Source organism: Pteropus medius, unplaced genomic scaffold, assembly GCF_902729225.1.
Source record: "Pteropus medius unplaced genomic scaffold, Ma_sr-lr_union100, whole genome shotgun sequence".
NCBI lineage: Eukaryota > Metazoa > Chordata > Mammalia > Chiroptera > Pteropodidae > Pteropus > Pteropus medius.
In genome coordinates, this window is record NW_024349222.1 from 4,676,376 (window position 1) to 4,690,653 (window position 14,278).

Consider the following 14,278-nt stretch of genomic DNA (forward strand, 5'->3'; position numbering starts at 1 on the left):
TATCCAAATTTATTTGGATTTATTAAGATTTTTATAGCAGAATCTGCTAGCCTTGGAGAAATTTAACTTCTGTATTTTAGTAAGTAAATAAGTTTTGAAATTTTTAGAATAGACAATGAGCTGAATAGGAATCTAAACTATCAATTATTTCCGAACATAGAAAGATGGGCTAATGATGACAGAGAACCTTTTTAAACCTATGATTTCTCATTTATTCTTGATATTGTACTTTCTCTTTCTTGGTTCCATCTTTTACATTAAATATCTAATTTTAAGTTCTATTGTCTAATTGATTTAATGATTAAGAAAATGTTCTTGATATTCAGCCTAAATTCTTCTTCCTAATTTATTCCCATTACTCCTGGTTAAATCTTGAATAACTGGGATTAATGAGGCACTGAGAACTAATTAATTGAAAGCATCATGGTATTTTCCAACTCAGCAGTGAATTCTCTTAGTTTTAGAAACACGTGAACAGTAAACTTATTGTAAGGCTATTTGTTGCTATTTGCGTTTTTCATAGCCAAGTTAAGTTGAATGCTTTCCCCGAAGATGTCACATGTAGGCATAAACATGTAGGCATAAAAGGCTCAATGTTTAGACATTTTCACTTGCTCTTTTGTAATAGAATTTATCGTATTTGTGGAAAAGACTTTCAAAACTAAGTGACCCCGAGGGAACCACATTTTGGATGATATCGTATGGATATCCATGAACATCAAATGATTCTTGCTGAGCATGTTGACCACTCCTGGGTCCTAAGCTTACTCAGTTGCTTCTTCTCTGAATTATTCTTACACTCTACATTGTACTACTGGGTACAGCCCCTGCATGGTTTCTGTGAGTTGTATATAGCCTCAGTGTGATTAAAGATCCTTGAATGAGAATCTGTGGCACCTTCTATTTTCTAAGGGCTGGGCTCGAAAATGCAGTAACTTCTAAGTTAAGGACAAAGTGGGCCCTTAATATCTGGAATAGTGATCGAAACTGAGATACTAAAATCAGGAAAGGCTCTATAAAGGAAGTGGCGTTTGACCGGAATCTAGATGGTTGAGTAGGATTTAGGCAAGTGAAGTGAAGATGGGCTTTTTAAACAGAGAGCACTGACTGGAAATTCACTGAATCTGAGCTGTTGGGGTAATTGTCGGTGGAAGAGCAAAGAGTATGTGGATGAGGCAGGCAGGGTCAGGTCACAGAGCACATTGTGTGTCATAGTTAGAGCTTAGATCTTTATCTAATGATATGGGGAGTTTGTAATTGGAAGCTCCATAAATATTTATCGTTGTGAATGATAATGAGATTTTATATTCTTGTTTAAAAGGAGTGGTTCAAGTGGAAGAAAAATCATCGGATCTTTTATTTGCCACATATATATGGTTTACAAGTTGTTGTAAGATTCCATAACAAGTTGCAAGTTGCTGTAAGATTCCTCCAAAAACACTGCTTTACTTCTCTTCGTTCAGAAAATTTTAATGTACGATTTATGAGAGAAGCTCTTGTGGGAACTCCAGCCAAGGCCCCCAACCCCCAATGAAAATGCAGTATGACTTGGGAAAAATAAAAAAACAAAACAAAACAATGTGGATTTGACAGTTCTAGTATGTACAATTTTGAGATAGCTGACCTGGAGGAACTGTTAGGCATTGCTTCTCACATCTGTTTGACAGACAGGTGAGGCATATTGCTTGCTATAAGGAAAAGGATAGCAAGTAAAGGATAAACTTTAGTTTTGAAAATTGAATATTATTAATGGTTGGATGGAAATGAAATGTTTTTATTAATTTATAAATTTCTTTTTAAAATTTAATTTATTCATCTTTAGAAGAATGCCGTTCTTTTTCTTTTTTAAAAAATATTGTGTGTTACTAAGGTCTGTCTTTTCAGTAGCCTTCTAGAATTTTAAGTGTTCTATCTTCGTTCTGATGAGATGTGGGAAATGTTGCCTTGTAAGTGCCTTATCTCGGATTGTATTAAAACATGACTGTGACATTTCTAAAATTACCTCAGAGCAGTGCCCAAAGGATTCTTCTGGTGTTTGCCTTTCCCCACTAATGAGCAGTGTGTGGGAAGCAAGCAGGGTCAAGGTTATTCAATAATGTTTGTGTATAGCTTTTGTTGGCCAATGTGGGATTTACCTTGATATATTCAGAATTTATTGGTTGGTAACTATGTTAATGAAAGAAAATGATTTATTTTTCTCTTTTAGGAGCTCTGTTAGAATCATTGTGAGTTCTTTCATATGCTTTTAACATAGTTTTGTATTAAGGGTCACTGATGTTTCACACCTTTCCCTTCGGCTCTTCCTGACTGCCAACAGGAATGTGGGGAAGGAAAGAAAGATTTTCAAGGAGAAAAGAGATGGAAGATGAGAGATAAAGGAAGTAGAAGAGAGGTGAATGGAGATAGGAGGAAGGAAAGAGAAGGAAGAAGAAGAGGAAACATAAAAAAATGGGTTGAGAGAGGAAAAGAGAAAATGAGAAAAGAGATTTTCTTTGTCAACTTTTAGCATTTCAATTTACCAGACACATATTTATGGGGCAGTGTCTTGGGAACATAGAGGAATAAAAGTTGACTTACTGATTACTAAGCAAGAAAATTCAAACTAACTCATGGTCTCTGAAGCAGTTTGAGACAGCAGCTGTAAAGCAAAGTAATAGGACTAAAATACATTGGACACGTGGTTGTAACTTTCATTTGTATGAAGGTAAAATGTATTCATGATATATGTCCTTTTTGATTAACACCTAGAGATGTATATGTGTACACACATAGGCATAGCATATTTACAACTTTGTTTTGCCAGTCATCCGGCAGCTATACTACCTTTTGAAATATTGTTAAAGGCCAAAGAAACAATCCTAAAGTTGATAATGATAGAAATTAAAAGGTAAAGGAAATGGAGGAAGGCAGTTTACCACAGAGACATCAAATTTTATTTTAATTTTTCAGCCTGAAGTTTAACACAAAAGATAAATCTTTTCTGACAAGATAGGCTAAGGAATATATCATATCAACTTGCAAGTTATTAACTGAGTTGTTTTTTTTTTTTTTTTGAGACAGATATAACCTCAGTAACTGTTCCAAATGCATTTACTTTATTTTAAAGGTTGTTCTTTCCATTATTAATGCCACACTGAATCACAGAGCTGTTTATGATGAAATGCACTACTCTAAAATCCTGTAAATGCATCTGCAATGGTTGCTGATGTTTCAACTCATCCTAAAATATACCGTAAATTTTTGGAAATTTTTTTTTATCTTACTGTATATCCTCTGCAGACTGTTAGAATCCAATTTATTAACTCTCTGGAAGTTGAAAGCTATGCTTGAATAAAGTGATACCAATATTTGTCAGGATTGACTCAAATTATGTGTTTTATGAGATAACAGCACTATTCTAGACTTTGAATATCTTACATCAGTAACGATTCTTGTGGGGGTAGTGTAGACAGGTTTTAATGAGCTTCAGAAGGGATTTCTATGCTCATTAAAGACAGAAAATATCTTTCCTCTAGTACTTGCAATGTCTTCACTAAAATTGAGAAATTTTACTTAAAAGAAAGAAAAAGCTTTAATCCATCCTATCCTGTAAATGGTTTTAAAGCTTACCAGCTATAAATATGTAGAGAGAAGTGGTATAGTAAACCTCAGCCCAAATTTGAGTTTAAGTATCTTTTTTTTTTTTTTTTTCTTACTGGCTGGACAACTTGGGCTAGTCAATTAACCTTTCTGAGACTCAGTTGCCTTAAGTATGAAACAAGAAAGCTGAATATGTAGGTCTTTGCTTCAAGACTTTTTGTGCAGACTAGTCGTCTTTTCTGACCAGATGGATTTCCTAAGGCCCTCAGAGCAACAAGAGAGCGAATAGATGGTGATTTAGTGAAACGTATGTTCCTGTGCTTTGTTTTCAACAAAACAAAGAAGTAGATGGTATTCATTTAGATTCCAGACTTAGATTCTAGGGCCATGAAATGCAAGGGGACTGATCGTAGGGCTCTTCTCAATATCACCAAGATTAGATTTACATTCATGTTTCTCACTTTATAGATGTGGATACTGAAATAATGTGGATAGAAAGAATGAAATAATGTGGATAGAAAGAATGAGGGGATTGGAAATCTCACAGATCAAGTCAATGTTGTCAAGGCCTGGTTTCCAGACTTCTAATCCCCTTGACAAGATATTGTATAGCAATTCATTTTCCTTTTTCTGCTTTCTTTTCAAAACTTGCTCTTGAGAAAGAACAGCACAACCTCATTTTAGGTGCAGATATAAATGACTGATGAGTTTTCAATTATTTTTCTATAGAGCACACTAAAGAAATTTGATTACCGATGGCAACAAACTGAGAGGGGTCCCTGTTTGGAGGGTACATGAACCTTTTATTTCCCAACATCTCTCAAATTGGCCCTTCATGTTTTCTTGTCATCATTTTTTCTCTCTACTTGCCATACCAGTAAAAACGTATCTCTACTCAAGCATCAGCTGAAACCTTACAGGCCTTGGTCTTCATGTTATTAGAGTAAGAAGACCAAATTTAATGTATTTAACAGGCATTTATTGAGTATCTATTATCTCTAGGTACTGTCTGGGTTCTGGGGATAACAGCAATGAGTAAGACTCATTCCTGACTTGATGAGTTTTTAGTCCAGTGACAGATGTCATCTCTGTCTCTTGGGCCAGCAAAAGAAGAATCAGCTATGAGATAAATGGTCAGGAGTTTCCGAATTAGTCTTTGCTATCTTTCTCATCTGCTCTTTTCAGAAATAGAAATTCTCTTAGGTGGGGTAAAATGTAAATAATGATAGAATTCTTTCTCACTGTCATTTTTCTTGATGTGCATTCTAAACATCAGAAGATTTTCCTAAAAGAAATGACTTAATATTGATTCATTCTTTCTGATATTTTGCAATGCATGTTGAACTTAAACTGAGGAACACAAACAAAAGTGGACATTTTAGGAATCTCAAGATTCAAAAAGGATATGTAGATATTCAGTATGCAAAGAAAAGCACAAGACAGACTGCATCTAGGATATTTTCAAAACCCACAGCTCGTAAACTTTGTTACTGCAATATTTTGATTCTGTTTCAAACAATTTTTCCACCTTGTGTAATCATGGCACTGAATAAATGTTCAACATTAAAGCGGTTACTGCTTTTCAGCTCCAGGATGGCTGTGTTTCAGAAACGAGGGAAGCATGTGCCTCCTGGATGAAAGGTGTAGTATAAATGAAACTTATTACCATTTTAGGCAGAATTCCCAGGCTGGCATTTTGCAATTAAAAAAGCAAAGCTAAACAAGCCTAGGAGATCAACATTACCTTTTCTTCCAACTCGGGATGCTCAGTTATTATGGACAAAGAACTAGAAGGCCCCACTGTCCTTTGCTGACTCTCTTTGGAGCCTCTATAGCATCTCAGGCAGAAAGTGAGAAAATTATTTTTTCATTTCCATTAATCAACGGAGAGTCTAAACGAAGAGGTACAAATGATTCCTTCAAGGATTGTCAAAGCAAAATTCACTTTAGAAAAGATTTACTAATTTTTTCCTCTCAATTGAAAAATCTCTCTTGATATTTCCAAGCCTTTATCTTTTCTTCAAAGAGTACTCTGTCCTGGGCTTAGTTTTGCAAGGTGCAGAGTTGAGTGAAAAATTCCCTTCATAGGAAAATATGTTTAGAAAGATATACTTCTGGGAGAACATGGTTTAGCAAAACAGACATTCCCCTAACTCAAAGAGAAGAAACTCAACATTTTAAAAATCTCATATACTAGTGATTCCTCAGTGATGATGAAGAGTACTTTCCTCAGAGATATACGTTCTTCTCTGTTCGGATGCAGGATTTTGCTATGAGACAAAGTTTTTCTCCCCGAAGTTGTTACCTTGAAATATTCAGTATTGATTTCTGCCTATTCTCTCTCCCAAGTTCAAGGTTATGCACGCTTTGACTAGTATGTAAAATACCTGTACTTAAAAGAAAATGTGAAATCTCCTTTCTAGGGACTGCTGTAATCTTCTCTCTAATTCTGTCGATATAATCAATCTGAGAACTCTAACCTTAAGGCCAAGTAATTTACCTTTCATGGCCCGTATTTGAGGAAAACATACTAGCAGAGAGATGAAAATAGTCTTCATCATTAAAACAAGTACATTGTTTACAATTATATGAATCTAAATTTGTCTTGAACATATTTTAAAATCTTTTATTTATAATTTTTCTCAGGAATGAGCAACAATAGAATAGAAATATGTATTAAGCTAAAGGAAAAAATACAAATAAAGACTTTATTGTTATTTTTCTTAACATTTTTGTTCTTCTTGATATTTATTAGCTACCATAAATGTGAACATAGTTTCAATTTTTCCTCAAGTGTTAAGCTCAGGTGCTTCATTGGGTGTTTTCCCTGGAGAACAGCAACCCATTACACCAGGTGCTAAAGGATATGTTGGAACCTTGCATACCCAGAGAAAGGCACATACAAATACTTGGTTAGAATCGTTACTTCAGAGTTAATACTTGTTATTTGTCTATTTTTCTAGGCTTAATGACAATTAGATTGAGCAAAGCAGGCATTGGGAGGACATTGAAATCAATAAGACATTTCCATGATGCCAGAACACAAAATCCTGTCTAGTTAGAACCGTTCTATATGACACTATATGAAATGATGAACACATGACATTACATGCTTGTCAAAAGCCCATAGAACTTTGTAGTGCAAAGAGTGAGCCTTGACGTATGCGAATAAAAGAAAATATATTTAGGAGGTCAGAAGATCCTAGGATGGAATTCAGCTTTTGGCAAAAGAATGTGACTGCATTACAAATGTATGAAATGACACTACTAAAGAGGCTGGAGAAAAAAGGTGCTGCCAATACTCAAATGAAGTGATTCACCTAAGAGAGGACTATATATGCCACAGACATATACAGTATTTTTAGAGCAAGGACCGTTTAATTGTACTTTTAAATAAAAGTAAGTAACTTTTAAATTCTACTTTTAAATAAATGTGAAACTATCCCTATATTTCGAGTTAGTAGGTGTTCGGTAAGTCATGTATTAAAAAAGTCAAAGAATATTAATTTAACAAGAGCCTAATATTAATCACATAGTGGCTTAATATTCATATAGAATTGAAATAAATTATGCAGAAAGATTTTATATCTGTTTCTTCTCCCTTTTCATCTAGGTTTCAACCAGAAATATCTGCGTGAGTTACACATTCCCTAAGGCTGAATCGACTTTATGTAATTGCCCTTTTTCTTTTCTAAGTTAAAAATTTTATGATTGAAAATATTTATATTTTTTCATTCTGTCAAAGCAAATTTCTGCCTTGGACTACAATGATTATGAAACAGGAAAATATTTTAAATTTTTATAATAAAATCTATATAAAATAAGCTTTTTTACATACAGGTACTGGTCCTTGTAAATAACGTATAAGAAATTCAAATATTAGGACACGCCAAGGATGTGAAATAGTTATAAAAGCGATATATGTAAGGCTTCATTTAAAGATTTTGCAGTGGTAGAAGGTCATAAAGAAGATCAGACCTCTGACAATGCAAACTTCACAAACCTACCCCTTCTAATTCCAGAATTCAGATAATAATTCTAGCTGTTTTCAATGGAATTTAGATTATTTTAATGTTAAGGTCAGGGAGGAATTGGGAGATGACAGTCAAAAATATTGTAACATTGGTCAGTGCCTCTTAATAAAATCTGACCAAAGTTATTATTTTTTTCTGTCTCTATTAGCTTTGAGATGGGGCTGAATGGTTTTAATTGGGGCCACTAGTAAGGCATCATGGGGTCAATTAAACCTCCCCAAACTCTGTATGTCCAACTGGATTGTGATCACCTCTGTGTTGTGTAGTATCCTTGAGGGGTTAAAATAGAAGAGCTCTGGTATTACCCCTGAATTCATCTCTAGACTGTCCTAGGAGACACTGAAGTAGACAGTAGTTTGAAAGCCTTCTGAGTACCTTTTGTTCATTGACACATTGGTGTATTATGTGAATTTGAATTCATGTGATGTTATCTATCTCCATGAAATTGGTGTAGAGTTATATACTGGGAAATGAACATATTTTTCATAAATGCAGATACATACATTACTAAAGGGTCACAAATTTTATACTACATTTTAACTTATACATATGAGAGTGACTTTAGAAATCATTTATTCAGGAAACCCGATTTTACAATGAGGAAATTGAGATTCCAGGAAGGAACACAACTGCAATTCTTATTCCCATTAGTATGGCAAGGCAAGGCTTGAACTCCCAGCACAGTGCTCTTTCTGCCATGAAACAATGTGTATGCAATTATATGGAGATATGGATTCAAAGATACAGCTATGTACCTGCAACACAAAACTGGTTAGGAACAAATAATCTCTAATCAATGTAGTATGTAACAAAACCTACTAATTCTAGCTTGAGTCTAAGTGGTTTGTTTTTTGTTATTTTTCCATACTGAATGCATATATCCTATAAAGAAAAATAAACACTTAAAAGTCCAGATAATCTTGATTACTTACTGTTGTAATGGATAGAAAGGGGCTTCAACAAATGCCTTAGTTCCATACATTTTGTATAATAAGACTTTGTAACCTTTACAGTATCTACACAGTTTTCTCTGCGCATAGTGCTCAGTAAATTTGTGTTAATTAATTGAGAGGTGAAATGCAGGCATCTCTCAACTTATCAATGAGTGAAACATTTCTCTCATTTCATCACAGACTTATATGGAGTTATCATGTGAATGATTGCATCTTTATGTGTTTAAATAAAAAAGTAAAGAACGTACATTTTAATGAATGCCTACAAAGTGCCAGTCACTTTATATCTATTATCTCTAACTCTTAGCACATCCTTATGTCATAAGAATTTATTCTCTATTTACAGGTGAAAAAAATGAGGTTTAGATCAAATTAGAAGTATGGTCAGGGTTGGAACCAAATTCTGCCTGACCACAAAGCCCATCTACTTTGCACGCTATAGTCAAATCTGATATTGTAAAACAGCTTCATAATATGCTCTTTCTATAGCTATTTTCAAATGTCTCAGTGCTGGGTGGGTCATAAGAAGAAGGAAAAAAAGCAGAGTCAAATTCCCTGCAGGCAAAATTTTCAGTCCAAAGGTACATATTGTTTTTTCTTTGCATGACTTCACAGTGCATCCCAATGCTGTGCTACTCTGTTTATTTCAAAGCATATGGAAAGAGTTTTATGTTTTAAACAATTAGACTTGACAGCACTATTGTTTCTTTCTTATTTAATATCTCCCAGCCCTGGAGACCAGCCAGAATCTGTATTCTCTCTCTAAATTTAATTCTTATACCTCATATATATCACTTAGTTGTCAGGAGACAGCAACTTAATGACATTTATTTCTGTGGCTTAGGAGCATCTGGGTTATGTCACTTTTTAGTTGACCTGCTGAGCTCAGAGGGAATAAAGTTCTTTGTCTAATGATCTTTCAGGGGCCCTTATCATTGGTGATTTTGCTTTCCTGAACTTATGTTGTTCTGTAAATGTCATGAGATGATAAGATTTGTAGATATTAATTTGTTTCTGCTCAAAGAAGGAAGACACTTATAAGTATGAAAGGAGAAGGAAACAAGGATATTACAGAGGAGAAACCAGCAAAATCATTGTTGTTGGTGTATAATTTGCCGGTTTGGCAAGTCTAAAACTCTAGGGGAAATGGAAACAAAGGCTATGGAGTGGGCAAAAAAATGCATCGCTATGTTTTGTATAATTTCAATTCAACTCAAATGAATTCAATTCAATGTAATTCAGTTCAATCAATTCAGTTCAGTTCAATTCAATTCAACAAATATCTCTTTGAGCCCTTAGGGAAAAGCAAGTAATGTCCTAGATGCTGAAACATGTTAGATTTCTTTAAGAATTTGTGTGACCAAGAAAGCGGGACTAATAATGTAGATGGCTTTGAGAAAGTCACTTTACTTCCCTGGGTCTCAGTTCCCTTGTCTGTTAAATGGTGATTTCTTTCAAACATTTGCATTTGCTGACATTCCTTATGGGAGGGCTATGCTTAAATTGAAGGAGCACTTGCTTTAAAATTGATGACTCATATTTTAGTTCTGGTTCTGCTCTTTTTTAGCTGTTTGAACTTGGTAAGTCTGTTGGCTTTTTTGGGTATCATCTAAGGAGTCAGAGTAGCTGATTGTGAAGGTTCCCTTTTTACCACATGTTCTTATGAAACTATGAAATCTCATTTGTTTATGTTAATATCTTGCATAGAGTAAGCAATCAAATCATGAGGATTTTGTTGTATTTGTTGTTGTTGAATGTAATTGTTATTCTTTACTCAAAAGTGGTATACTGGTATTGTTTGTAAATTGTGACCACATAGGCATGTAACATGTGCCTGTGACAGAAAACATGGCTCTGTGATTTTAAAAGTCAAAAATTTCCAAACATGAGTATCTCTTTGAGTAAGAGAGAAGTGTCTGGCAAGATTTTAATTGGTGAGGAGTTTATGTCTGTCATCTTGAAGCAAACAATATTTTATAAACTAAAATTTATCGAGGTCTGTTATAGTATCTATTACAGTTCATGAAATATTATAGTTGTCTTCCCTGCTATGCCCTTTTTGCATAAGGATTTCCCACCTGATTGACATCAGGTTTTGCCATGTGACTTGCTTTAGCCAATAAAATTGTGAGAAGGAATTAGATATTCCATTTCTGAATGGAAGCTTTAAGAGAGACAGTGGACAATTACTGTGTTCCCTTTCTCTCCACCATGAGACCAGCAATGTTCCAGGGTCTGGGGTGTCCATCAGCATGGGACTCAGCATGAAAACACTGTGAAGCTATATTAGCACTTGTAGAGTGATCAAGGACTAATCTTTTGTCATTGTAATCTGTTAAGATTTTTATCCCATTGTATTATGCTTTCATCCATCCTGACTATACTGTGCTACACAAATATAGTCTTGGGTCTTTAATGTATGATGCACACAGGAAGTATGCATATATTGGGGGAAGCAAATCTGGCCTTGGAGTCAGAGATGGCCATCTCGATAATATGCATTTGAACTCACAGTTTATAAATTAATAGAAGTGAAACTGGCCAAGGGCCAAGAAGAAGAAGAGAGTGTTGCAAACGGAAAGAAAACCACAGGCCAAAGCATACAGGCAAAAAGGTAGAGGCGGGAAACTCATTGTTGAGTGTGGCTGCAGGACAGCATAAAGGGGGAACTGAGAAGGAACATGGCTATTAAGATTACATCAATAATAATAATAATAATAATAATAATAATAATACTGAGCATTTATTAGCTTTGTGCTAAGTGCTTTGCATACTTGTCCTCATAATTATCAACATCATTTTATAGAAGAGGAAATTGAGTCAGAGAAAGGTTTAATAATTTGCCTTTAGCCACACAGCAGGAATGTGATTTTGTCTGAAAGGCAATAGGAGATTACTGAATGGTTTTGCACAGGGGAACCTCATGTTCAGATTCACATTTTGACAAGATCATCTGGCTGGATTAGGTTTCCAACTCAAAATCCCTCTGTGGTTGGAGGGAATGTTGGCCTCAATTTCTGCTGATCTTATCAATATGACTCCATTGACTAAGACAGTTAACAGGAGAGAAGGTGATAGCTGGAGCACCACAGAAACAATCGCTTTTCAAAAATGTTTTTAAAAAATTAATAAACTTTATTATTTTTTAAATTAAAAAAAAAAGGAACGTTTCATGAATTTGTGAGTTATCCTTGCACAGGAGCCATGCTAATCTTCTCTGTGTCATTCTATTTATTATTTGTGCTGCGGAAGTTAGCACAGAAAAAGTTCTAGTTCATGTTTTGAAGGCGTAGGGATGGTAAAATATATTTAGTCTCAAGAACATTAAGATTTGGGTAGTAGTTTTAATAACAATATAAATATAATAAATTGATCCCTAAATGAGCACTTGTACCTAATTCAAATAATGGATATGATATTACATCAATATTTTGAGCATTTCAATTTACTTTTGACTGTAAAATAGATAATACAGTGGGCAAAGCCAATATCTTTAAATAGATTTAGTTAGTTCTTTCCTTCTTGTTTACTGAAGCTGAATAATAGTGATTATAATTTGTGTTTCTCTTTGTCACATATAGAGAGATGTATAGACCCAGTTGTCTTTTGTGAGTTGTTTGGTATCAATCAGAAGCCTGTAGAGACTTGGGCCTGACAGAACAGGTCCCCTAGTCAAGATGATAAGGACTGTGATTCACATGAGTGCTTTTCAGATCTTTGTAGAATCCCTTCTGTTTCAACAGAATTCAAAGGAAGAATGGTATGTAATTTTAATGTTAATAGTTTGCTTCCTATAACCTCCTTTATACACTAACCCAGAACCCCAGTTCTTCCTCTTTCCCCTTCTCTTTTCCATTTCCCCTTCTCCTTCTTTTTTTCTACTTCCCCTTTCCTGCTTGCTCTCTTGATTAATCCTTTTTCTCTTTTAAAACAGTCTCAGTGTCTGCAGAAAATGACATGCTAAAAATGAGCTTTATGCATGAGAAGATTTATTGCAACAGAGAAAGAATGTTATGTGACATCGCACATATTAATCTTTCCATGTTTGTTTAAAAAGATCTGGATTTGGCTACTTTTATTTATGTGCTTTTAAGGAGACGTGGTTGGGTCAGAACAGGAGATCTGGGAGATGATAGAGATTTATAGCTCAAGTGTCCAGGAATACAGGTCTGCTCTGAAACTGGCTTCTTATTCACAGCCACAGGCGCTGCATCCTTTGAGGTTCCATTTCGAGGGGCTGGCTTGGCAGAGGTTTTTAATGCCACTTCTTCCAAACAAGCTGCCCAGCCAGGGAAGTTGTCAGAAAAGATCAGTGCAGGTTTAGGGATGATTTTTTGAAGTTTTCCTGAAATAACCAATAATGAGTTGCCGGCTTTGATAGCTCTTTTTATAGATCTTGCAGCAGCTGGATCAAAATCTAATGAAGATGTTTGCATCTGACAATGGCAGGCCTGCACGTTCTTATCCTATTTCTCAAGTGCGCAAATGCATTTCATTTGGGAACATGAAAGGCATATTTAGTGACAACTGATGGTTCTTTGTTTTTTAATTCCCAATAATGTCTTCAGTAAGTGCTTTTGTTAACATTTTTGCATTATACAATAGGTGACACAGGAAGATAATTGGTGTGCTGAAAGCAATTAAAGAGTTTATATCCAACTTGTTCTGCCTATTAAATGGATCCATTCGGCATAGAAGCACATTAGCATCTTTACAGTGAAATGATTGTGGAAATAGGTTATTCATGCGGCCTGCGCATCTTCCTCTTGCTGCAATAAGGCATATCTTCAAGATTGGAGAAAAAGAATGAGCCATTTTTCTCCCCTTGGAACTGTAAACAGAAGTAAAACTATTAATAGATGCTGTAGCTAATCCCAAGAAGCTGCAAGGAGGAGATTAAATAATGTTGTGAAGAGAGAAAGCTGGAATAAAGGGAGGGGCTGAGAGTTCCCTGATCACTCAGCTCCTTAGACAAGGGCAAACTGAAGGACTCCACTTGATCATAGGATCGACAATTGTATAACAGATTCCTGTTTTCAGCAAAGTAAATATCACTTCATCTATTTCCTGAGCATCATTCTAATGGGGAGATTCATGTTTTATTTTTTAAGTAGTGGTCAAAATGATTTTAAATGGGGTTAGGATGACATGGAGATGTAACCAAGCCGAAAGGGGGAAAATGGAGCAAAAAAGTGGGTTTTATGATTAAAGAATAACAGCAGGAAACTGAGAAGCCTTTGTATAAGTTTACAATTTGATACTGGGACCCCATTTTGATTGCCATATAGAATGTATTATAACAAGAGAGAGGGAATGTAATTAAATTTTGTAACTGGCATATTAAAAATGATTAAATGTTCCCAAGTTTTATTCCTACTAAAACTCTTGGACTCTTGTTCATCCTCTTCAATGAATACATGTTGAATGAGAGGCATTATGACTTAGCAGCTCTGCCTAGGAGCATCACTTCTCTTCGAACTTTTACACAAACTGTGAGGTTGACATTATTGATACAATTTAGAACTACTTGGACAGCATGGGGCCCACAGACATCATCATCATCATCATCATCATCATCATCATCATCATTGTGACTTGGAAACTTATTAAAAATGAAAATTTTGTGACCCTACACTATACCTAATACATTAGAACCTCCAAGGGTGGACCCTAAGAGTGTGTTTTAACAAGTTCTATGGATGATTTTTATGT

General features: G+C 35.0%; 1 non-coding gene across 1 annotated transcript; it reads right to left on the reverse strand.

Moving 5' to 3' along the window:
• Window positions 1–11,720: 11,720 nt before the first annotated feature.
• LOC120617152 (U6 spliceosomal RNA) lies at window positions 11,721–11,825 on the reverse strand. The gene has a single exon (XR_005656794.1). It is a non-coding gene; the product is annotated as a U6 spliceosomal RNA (small nuclear RNA).
• Between the last annotated feature and the right edge of the window lie 2,453 nt (window positions 11,826–14,278).